The sequence below is a fragment of the Arachis hypogaea genome, chromosome 6 (genome assembly GCF_003086295.3).
Source record: "Arachis hypogaea cultivar Tifrunner chromosome 6, arahy.Tifrunner.gnm2.J5K5, whole genome shotgun sequence".
Taxonomy (NCBI): domain Eukaryota; kingdom Viridiplantae; phylum Streptophyta; class Magnoliopsida; order Fabales; family Fabaceae; genus Arachis; species Arachis hypogaea.
In genome coordinates, this window is record NC_092041.1 from 73,652,199 (window position 1) to 73,661,867 (window position 9,669).

A 9,669-nucleotide genomic window follows, 5' to 3' on the forward strand; every position below is an offset into this window, starting at 1 on the left:
TATCTCTACTGGTGTTAAATGCCAGTAGATGCTTCTTTTGGGCGTTTAACGCCCAAAATAGCTCTTACTGGCTTTTTCGTACCAGTGAGCTTCTTTTTGCTGTTTTATCCTCTGAATCCTTCTATAGCTCTGTGAACTCATGCAATTGCTATTTTACCTTAAAGATAATTAATATGTACCTGTAAAATTCAATTAATTAACAAATAAGCTTTGTTAATGGCTGGGTTGCCTCCCAGCAAGCGCTTCTTTATTGTCTTTAGCTGGACTATTTCTGAGCTTTAATCAAGTCTCAGTTTTGAGCATTCTTGCTCAAAATTGCTTTCAAGATAATGTTTGACTCTCTGTCCATTAACAATGAACTTTTTGTCAGAATCATTATCCTGAAGCTCTACGTATCCATATGGTGACACACCTGTAATCACATATGGTCCTCTCCACTGGGATTTCAATTTTCCGGGGAATAATCTGAGCCTAGAATTAAACAGCAAAATTTTCTGCACTGGCTCAAAGACTCTGGATGATAGCTTCTTGTCATGCCATCTTTTTGCTTTCTCTTTGTAATTTTTGCATTTTTGAAAGCATTGAGTCTGAATTCCTCTAGCTTATTTAACTGGAGCAATTGTTTTTCTCCAGCTAACTTGGCATCAAGGTTTAGGAATCTGGTTGCCCAGTAGGCCTTATGCTTTAGTTCCATTGGCAAGTGACAGGCTTTTCCATACACATGCTAGTATGGAGAGGTCCCTATAGGAGTCTTGAATGCTGTTCTGTATGCCCACAGAGCATCATCCAAGCTTCTTGCCCAATCCCTTTTACGGTTAATCACAGTCTGTTTTAGGATTCTTTTAAGTTCTCTATTAGAGACTTCAGCTTGCCCATTTGTCTGTGGATGATATGGAGTTGCTACCCTGTGGCTAACTCCATATCAAACCATAGTAAAGTAAAGCTGTTTATTACAGAAATGAGCGCCCTTAGGGACACCAAATCTGTAGAAGATATGTTTCTGGTAGAATTTTAGCACTGTCTTAGTATTATTAGTGGGTGTTGCAATAGCTTCCACCCATTTGGATACATAATCCACTGCCACCAGAATATAAATGTTTGAGTATGATGGTGGGAAAGGCCCCATGAAGTCAATACCCCATACATCAAACAACTCAATCTCCAAGATCCCTTGTTGAGGCATGGCATAACTGTGAGGCAGATTGCCAGATCTTTGGCAACTGTCACAATTAAGTACAAACTCTCGGGAGTTTTTATAGAGAGTAGGCCAATAGAAGCCACATTGGAGGACTCTTGTGGCTGTTCGCTCACTTCCAAAATGTCCTCCATATTGTGATTCATGGCAATGCCAGAGGATCTTCTGTGCTTCTTCTTTAGGCACACATCTACGGATTACTCCATCTGCACATCTCTTGAAGAGATATGGTTCATCCCAAAGATAGTACTTTGCATTCGTGATCAATTTCTTTGATTGCTGCCTACTATACGCTTTGGGTATGAATCTCACAGCCTTGTAGTTTGCAATATCTGCAAACCATGGTATTTCCTGGATGGAAAAGAGTTGCTCATCCAGAAATTTTTCAGAAATCTCAGTAAGAGGGAGGGACGCCCCTGCTATTGGTTCTATTCGGGACAGGTGATCTACTACTTGGTTCTCTGTCCCTTTTCTGTCTCTTATTTCTATATCAAACTCTTGCAGAAGCAACACCCATCTTATGAGTCTGGTTTTGAATCCTGCTTTATGAGTAGATATTTAAGAGCAGCATGGTCAGTGTACACAATCACTTTTGATCCTACTAAATAAGATCTGAACTTGTCAATGGCGTAAACCACTGCAAGTAACTCTTTTTCTGTGGTTGTTTAGTTTTTCTGTGCGTCATTTAAAACACGACTGGCATAATAAATGACGTGCAGAAGCTTGTCATGCCTTTGTCCCAACACTGCACCAATGGCATGGTCACTGGCATCACACATTAGTTCAAATGGTAATGTCCAGTCTGGTGCAGAGATGACTAGTGCTGTGACCAGCTTAGCTTTCAGAGTCTCAAACGCCTGCAGATACTCCTTATCAAAGATAGATGGCATGTCAGCAGCTAGCAGATTACTCAGAAGTTTGGCGATTTTTGAAAAATCTTTTATAAACCTCCTATAGAATCCTGCATGCTCCAGAAAGCTTCTGATTGCCTTTAACATTGGCAGGTGGTGGTAATTTTTCAATTACCTCTACCTTAGCTTGATCCACCTCTATTCCCTTGTTCGAAGTTCTGTTTCCAAGGACAATTCCTTCAGTCACCATAAAGTGACATTTCTCCCAGTTTAAAACCAGGTTAGTCTATTGGCACCTCTTTAGAACAAGTGCTAGATGGTCAAGACAGGAGCTGAATGAGTCTCCAAATACTGAAAAGTCATCCATGAAGACTTCCAAAAATTTTTCCACCATATCAGAGAAAATAGAGAGCATGCACCTTTGAAAGGTTGCAGGTGCATTGCACAGACCAAATGGCATCCTTCTGTATGCAAATACTCTGGATGGACATGTGAATGCTGTTTTCTCTTGATCCTGGGGATCTATTGCAATTTGATTATAACTTGAATATCCATCCAGGAAGCAGTAGTATTCATGACCTGCTAGTCTTTCTAGCATCTGGTCTATGAATGGTAAAGGAAAATGATCCTTTCTGGTAACTGTATTGAGCCTTCTGTAATCAATACACATACGCCACCCTGTAGCTGTTCTTGTAGGAACCAGTTCATTTTTTTCATTATGAACCACTGTCATGCCACCCTTCTTATGGACGACTTGGACAGGGCTTACCCAGGGGCTATCAGAAATTGGATAAATAATCCCAGCCTCTAGTAATTTAGTGACCTCCTTCTGTACCACCTCCTTCATGGCTGGATTCAGCCGCCTCTGTGGTTGAACCACTGGCTTAGCGTCATCCTCCAATAGGATTTTGTGCATGCATCTGGCTGGGCTAATGCCCTTAAGATCACTGATGGACCACCCAAGAGCTTTCTTGTGTGTCCTTAGCACTTGAATTAGTGCTTCCTCTTCCTGTGGCTCTAAGGTAGAGCTTATGATTACAGGAAAAGTGTCACCTTCTCCCAGAAATGCATATTTCAGGGATGGTGGTAATGGTTTGAGCTCGGGTTTAGGAGGTTTCTCCTCTTCCTGAGGGATTTTCAAAGGTTCTATTATTCTCTCTGGTTCCTTCCAATCAGGCTGAGCATCTTTAAAGATATCTTCTTGCTCTGATTCGAGACTCTCAGTCATATTGACCTCTTTCACTAGAGAGTCAATAATATCAATGCTCATGCAGTCATTTGGGGTGTCTGGATGCTGCATAGCTTTGACAACATTCAACTTAAACTCGTTCTCATTGACTCTCAGGGTTAATTCCCCTTTTTGGACGTAAATGAGGGTTCGTCTAGTTGCTAGGAAAGGTCTTCCTAGAATGAGAGTTGCACTCTTGTGCTCCTCCATTTCCAGCACCACAAAGTCAGTGGGAAAGGCAAATGGCCCAACCTTGACAATCATGTCTTCAATCACGCCTGATGGGTATTTAATGGAGCCATCAGCAAGTTGAAGACATATCCAGGTTGGTTTGACTTCTTTAGTCAAACCAAGCTTTCTGATAGTAGATGCAGGTATTAGGTTGATACTTGCCCCAAGATCACATAGAGCTTGCTTGGTACAAGTACCCTCTAATGTGTATGGTATCATAAAGCTTCCGGGATCTTTAAGCTTTTCTGGTAAGCTTTTCAAAATGACTGCACTACATTCTTCAGTGAGGTAAACTTTTTCAATTTCTCTCCAATCCTTCTTATGACTTAATATCTCTTTCATGAACTTAGCATAAGAGGGTATTTGCTCAAGTGCCTCTGCAAACGGAATCTTTATTTCAAGAGTCCTGAGATAGTCTGCAAAGCGAGCAAATTGCTTATCCTGTTTCGCTTGGCGGAGTTTCTAAGGATAAGGCATTTTGGCTTTGTATTCCTCAACCTTAGTTGTTGTAGGTTTATTTCTTATAGATGTGGTTAAAAAAGCCTTTTTAGAGGGGTTGCTATCAGCACTTGTATGTGTCTGATCCCTCACTGGCGTTTGAATGCCAGGGTTGGAAGCTGGAGTGGCGTTAGACGCCAACTACTTACTTGTTTCTGGCGTCTGAACGCCAAAACTGAGCTTCCTTTGGGCGTTTAACGCCAACTCCTTGCTTGTTTGTAGCATTTGAATGCCAAAACTGAGCATGGGTTGGGCGTTTAACGCCAGCTCTTCACCCTTTTCTGGCGTTTGAGTGCCAGAATTAGTCCTCTCTGGGCTCTTACTGTCCTCAGAGGGATTTTGGGTATCAGTTTGTTCATTTCTTGACTTTCTGCTGCCTTGAAGTGAAGTATTTAATGTTTTCCCACTTCTTAATTGAACTGCTTGGCACTCTTCTGTTATTTGTTTTGATAACTACTGTTCTGTTTGCTTCAACTGTACTTCTATGTTCATATTGGCCATTCTTGTGTCTTGTGATATCTCCTTGAATTTGGCTAGCTATTTTGTTAGAAAATCTAATTGCTGATTGAATTCAGTAACTTGTTCTACAGGACTAAGTTTAGCAGTTACTGTTTTAGCCTCTTCTTTCATGGATGACTCACTACTTAGGTACAGATGCTGATTTCTGGCAACTGTATCAATGAGCTCTTTAGCTTCTTCAATTGTCTTTCTCATGTGTATAGATCCACCAGCTGAGTGGTCCAAAGACATCTGAGCTTTCTCTGTAAGCCCATAATAGAAGATGTCTAACTGCACCCACTCTGAAAATATTTCAGAGGGGCATTTTCTTAGCATCTCTCTGTATCTCTCCCAGGCATCATAAAGGGATTCATTATTTCCTTGTTTAAAGCCTTGGATGTTCAGCCTTAGCTGTGTCATCCGTTTTGGAAGGAAATATTGATTCAGAAATTTTTCTGACAGCTGTTTCCATGTCCTTATGCTAGCCTTAGGTTGGTTATTTAACCACCTCTTAGCTTGGTCTTTTACAGCAAATGGAAACAGTAATAATTTGTAGACATCCTGATCTACTTCCTTATCATGTACTGTGTCAGTAATTTGTAAAAACTGTGCCAGAAACTCTGTAGGTTCTTCCTGTGGAATACCGGAATACTGGCAATTTTGCTGCACCATGATAATGAGCTAAGGATTCAACTCAAAACTACTGACTCCGATGGAGGGTATACAGATACTACTCCCATATGAAGCAGTAGTGGGGTTAGCATATGACCCCAGAGTCCTTCTGGACTGTTCATTTCCACTTAGGTCTATGATGGAGTAAGGGAGATGATGTAGATAAAAGTTTTATTTATTTTATTATATTTTTTTAAAAAAATTTCGAAATAATAAAATAAAATAAAAACTAAAATAAAAATAAAAATAAAATAAAAAAAGATTTGAAAATATTTTATGAGGATTTTCGAAAAAGTGAGGAGAGAGAAAGTGGTTAGGATTTTTTGGAAAAGATATGATTTTTAAAAATCTTAAAAGGATAAGATTTGAAAAGTTTTGAAATTGAAGTTTGAAAATTTTTTTTAAAAAAATTCGAAATAATTGCTTAAAAAGAAGTTAGAAAAGATATTTTTTTATTTTTGAATTTTATTATGAAAGAGGAAAACACACAAAAGACACAAGACTTAAAATTTTTAAATCCAATGCTCCTTGTTTTCGAAAATTTTGGAGGAAAAACACCAAGGCACACCAAACTTAAAAATTTTAAGATCAAAACACAAAGAAGACTCAAGAACACCTTGAAGACTCACAAGAACACCAAGAACAAAAGAAAAAACACCAAACTTAAAATTTTTAGAAAACCAAATTAAAATTTTTGAAAACTAAATAAAATTAACAAGAGAACACCAAACTTAAAGTTTGGCACAAGATTTAATCAAAGAAAAATTATTTTTAAAAAAGTTTTAAAAGGAAGACACCCAATTATCAAGAACACAAACACAATGCTCTAGCCAATTGAGCTATAAATGTAACGTGTTTTAAAGAGGTATTTTTAATAAATAAATTTTTTATTGAAAACTAGTAGTTTGAAAAAGCACAAGAAAAACAAGAAAAGACACAAAACAAGACAAACTAAAGATCAAACAAGGAAAATAGACAAGAACAACTTGAAGGTCAAAGATGAACAAAGAACATGCAATTCGAAAATTGAAAGACAAAGAAAAGCATGCAATTGTCACCAAACTTAAAACATGACACTAAACTCACATAAAAACTAAAAATTAATAAAGAAAAATAATATTTTTTTGAAAAATTTTTGAAAAGAAAATAAAAGACTCTGACCCAAAAGACAAAATTTTCCTAATCTAAGCAACAAGATTCACCGTCAGTTGTTCAAACTCAAACAATCCCCGGCAACGGCGCCAAAAACTTGGTACACGAAAATTACACTCACACTATGTAATTCCGCACAACTAACTAGCAAGTACACTGGGTCGTCCAAGTAATACCTTACGTGAGTAAGGGTCGAATCCCACGGAGATTGTTGGCTTGAAGCAAGCTATGGTTATCTTATTATTCTTAGTCAGGATACCAATATGGTTATTTAGTTTCAATTATAAAAAGTGAAAGAGCATGAATTGAGTATTTGTTACGCAGTAATGGAGAATGTGTTGGAGTTTTGGAGGTGCTTTGTCTTCTGAATATTTGCTTTCTCCATGTCTTCTTTTTCACGCACGCAAGGTTCCTCCTATGACAAGCTGTGTGTTGGTGGATCACCGTTGTCAATGGCTACCATCCGTCCTCTCAGTGAAAATGGTACAGGTGCTCTGTCACAGCACGACTAATCATCTGTCGGTTCTCACTCATGCTGGAATAGGATCCAATGATCCTTTTGCGTCTGTCACTACGCCCAACCCTTGTGAATTTGAAGCTCGTCACAGTCATTCAATCCCTGAATCCTACTCAGAATACCACAGACAAGGTTTAGACTTTCCGGATTCTCAAGAATGCTGCCAATGGATTCTAGCTTATACCATGAAGATTCTGATTAAGGAATCCAAGAGATACTCATTCATTCGAATGTAGAACAGAGGTGGTTGTCAGGCACGTGTCATAGATTGAGAATAGTGATGAGTGTCACAGATCATCACATTCATCATAGTGAAGTGCGAATGAACATCTTAGATAGAAACAAGCGTGTTTGAATAGAAAACAGAAATAATTGCATTAATTCATCGAGACGCTGCAGAGCTCCTCACCCCCAACAATGGAGTTTAGAGACTCATGCCATCAAAAAGTACAAAGTTCAGATCTAAAATGTCATGAGGTACAAAATAAGTCTCTAGAAGTTGTTTAAATACTAAACTAGTAACCTAGGTTTACAAAAAATGAGTAAACTAAGATAGATAGTACAGAAATCCACTTCTGGGGCCCACTTGGTGTGTGCTGGGCTGAGACTTGAGCTTCTCACGTGCCTGGGCTGTTTCTGGAGTTAAACGTCAGGTTGTGACCTGTTTTGGGCATTTAACTCCAACTGGTAACCTGTTTCTGGCGTTTAACGCCAGAATGGAACATGGAACTGATGTTAAACGCCAGTTTACGTCATTTATCTTCGAGCAAAGTATGGACTATTATATATTGCTGGAAAGCCCTAGATGTCTAATTTCCAACCCAATTAAGAGAGCACCAATTGGACTCTTGTAGCTCCAAAAAATCCATTCCGAGTGTAGGGAGGTCAGAATCCAACAACATCAGCAGTCCTTTTTCAGCCTGAATCAAATTTTTGCTCAGCTCCCTCAATTTCAGCCAGAAAATACCTGAAATCACAGAAAAACACACAAAATCATAGTAAATTCTAGAAATGTGAATTTTGCCTAAAAACTAATAAAAATATACTAAAAACTAACTAAAACATACTAAAAATTACATGAAATTACCCCCAAAAAAGCGTATAAAATATCCGCTCATAATCCGCTATTATAGGGCTTCCGATAAATCCTCCAGATTGTACTTCTGACATGCAACCCAGGCACCAATTCAATATTGTCTCCACCAATTCCTATAGTAATTTCATTGCTCAAAACATGGGTGCAGAGGGCATTCCTATTACAGATGACAAGCATGTAGCCTTTTTGTTTTATTGGCTAAATGCAATTATTTTCTGTTCTCTAAGTGTTCAGATGTCGAAGTTTTTCCTTCCCCTGGCTGCTCTACTTTATGAAGGAAATACTCTTAATTTGGCCAAACTTCTTCTAGGGCATGTTTCTGAAGAGCTTGTCAATTTGTACATTGTCTCCGAGACAATTGTCTGATCAGTACCGGTGGCCTTCTCTGGCTTCTACAACTATGGCTTAATGCTATTTTCGAAAAATATATGACAAAGCTTGGAGATGGTGCTACTGAGAAATAGCATATCGAAGGCTTCTGATTGGCTGATTATAAGCCAAACTTCCCAGATACACAATCGGACGAAGATCAATTTTAGGCTATTTTTTCTCTCTTCCATTCCTGTAAAGACTTTTACAATGAAATCCTCAATTTCGCTCTTTTCATGCATCGAAATTGTGGTCCTGCATGGCTTGATCATTTACTCTTTCCAAATGACACCGAGTAAAATGAGCTGGCTAATCAAAATTGGGCAAATTTGCTGGCGGTTCAAGTAATCCCTACACGGCTGCCCTAACACAAAAAAGAAAGGTTCAAGGTGACCCTATACACCCCTTATTTTACAGCCAAGCAACTGGTTTTCTCACAAGCCATTCCAACCATTCTTTCTCGAAACAACAAACCATTTTGCCACATCACTCTGACTTCTCAAAATGAACTTGATTTCTGCCTCTTAAAAAATCAACAACAAAGGGAGCATTTCAATTTCCTCATTTATGATCGCAGCTCATATATCACCAAATCTTGCTTCGAATGGTGGACTACTTATTATTCTATGTACAGTCGTACTTTAGAGGAAATCCAGCAATCTGCCATTCGAACAGCCCCTGCTGCTGAATGTTCTCCCAAAAAATCTCAAAAAAGAAAAGCTGACACCACAGCTTCCTTACAACAACCACAACACAAGAGTCGAAGGACTCCCACAAGAACTTTCAGAAGGGTAACTATTTCTACATATACCCATGCACTTTTAACTGAAATACTTCTTAATCACATTTACTTAACAACCCTTGATTTTGATCTTTTCATCATATATGGTTACAACTATCGAGTGAGACCTCTGATGGAAGTGAGCAATCCATCCGGAGCATCCTTATTTCTTCTTCTCAATCGGAGGACACAGCTGATTCAGATTCGAGTCCTCAATTCAATCGAAAGCCAAGACTCATTCTGGTAACATTATCATTTCTACATATTTCGATTAAGTCAGATTAAATATTAACTTATAATTGTGGACCTTGTGTGTCAGCCCACTACTGCTGCTCAATTAACCACCTCACCTCTGGCACCTACTCAACCACTTCAACAACAACAACCTGACCAGGGACAATCCACATGTAGCAGCCCAGATACCCGCTAGCACGATATTGTCTGCTTTGACACACAATGCCTCATAGTTTTGCCTTTGATGATAGGGATGATAGCCGAAGCACCCCACACTCACTTGTCAAAACGCGTCATGCTAGGGAGAGGTATCCACACCCTTATAAGGCTGATTCGTTCCCCTCTCC